The following is a 1,526-nucleotide window of genomic DNA, read 5'->3' as shown; positions in this document are numbered from 1 at the left end:
TAGCATGTGACTTACATGTGGTCAGGGCGGGCAAGTATAGATAAGAATCTGGGCCAGGCTTACCTGGATGCTCTCTGTCCTCAGGTTAAAAAGATGGTGCAATGCTACAGGAAAGTATGATGATGACAGGACTCAGAATGTTTGGTCTATGAATCTTACTGCTCCAGTCTGAACTGACTGGCCTCTTCAATGGGGCAAACTGTTCTCTTGGGATTTCCAACACTCTCTTAGCAATTCCCTTCCGCCCTCTCCCAGCCTGGCTTATAGTTTCCTGTATCCCATGTTCTCTTCGTGGTTATTGCTTTGTTTTGTAGGAGTGCTACTTCCAAGAACTTTTTGAAAAAGGAAGGATGCATGGGAAGTCAACAATTTGAGACCTTGAACATCTTAGTGACTTTTATTCTACCTTCGTATTTGATCGATTATTTATCTGGATCTAGAATTCTTGGTTGGAATTTTTTTTTTTTTTCCAGAATTTGGAAACATTGCTCAGTGTCTTCTAGCTTCCTTGCTAGTGTTGACAAGTCCTAATTCTCTCTAAGTCAATTGTTTTTTTCTCACTGGAACCTTGTCGAAACATTGCTTTTTGCCTATTGTGAAATTAGACAATACCGTGCCTTACTGTGAGTCTTCTTTCAACCACTGTGCGGAACACTTGGTGCACCTTTCAGTCTATCAATTTATGCCCTTCGGTCTGGTAAATTTCCTGGATTAGTTCATTGATTTTTATTCTCTGTTTTCTTCTTTCTTTTTTTGTATATTGGATCTTTTGAACTCATCTTCTATTTTCCTTTTCATTCTTCCTTCCACCTCTTTGATTTTTTTGTTTAACTTTCTAGGAGATTTCCATGATGGCATCTTCCCACTTAATAGCCGAATTTACCTTGTTGCTTTCATGTTTTTAACTCTCAAGAGCTCCTTTTAATTTTGTCCTCTGAATGTTATTTTGTTATAACACATCCATTCTTGTTTTGTGATTGTAATCTCTTCTCTTATTTCTCTGAAGGTAATGTTGAAAATTTTGTTTTGTTTATTTCTCTCTGTATAATTGCTGCTTCTTCCGAGCTATCTTTTTGTTGTTGTTGTTGTTGTCGTCTATGAATTGCATGATAATGACTTTCCTCAGATGTCTGGTGACACTTCACTAATTAAGAAGGGGCACCTAATATGCTGATCAAAACTACTAGGAGCAAGAGTAGGGCTTTGGACTCTGAGCTTCACTGCGTGGCGATTTGCTTTAGCTGTTTATTGCAGAATCTCCAATGTCAGAATCTTTAAGTATTTCCTCTTGGGCTAGCTAAATTCTCAGGCAAGAGCCCAGCCTTCTGCTTGGTACTGCCTATTCTGAGATTTTGAGGATTCTATCATGTAAATTGGATTGGTTTTTAGCTTTCTCCATCATTAGCTTGAAATTCAGCTTTCTTGATTTTGCTATCTGTCCCTAATCTTACAATTGGGAGGTAAAACAAAACAAAACAAGACAAAACAAAAACTAAAGAACAAAAAATGAAGGTAGGACTATGGTG

This window comes from Pteropus vampyrus, unplaced genomic scaffold (assembly GCF_000151845.1).
Source record: "Pteropus vampyrus isolate Shadow unplaced genomic scaffold, Pvam_2.0 Scaffold348, whole genome shotgun sequence".
Classification (NCBI taxonomy): domain Eukaryota; kingdom Metazoa; phylum Chordata; class Mammalia; order Chiroptera; family Pteropodidae; genus Pteropus; species Pteropus vampyrus.
This window is presented reverse-complemented; position numbering follows the sequence as displayed.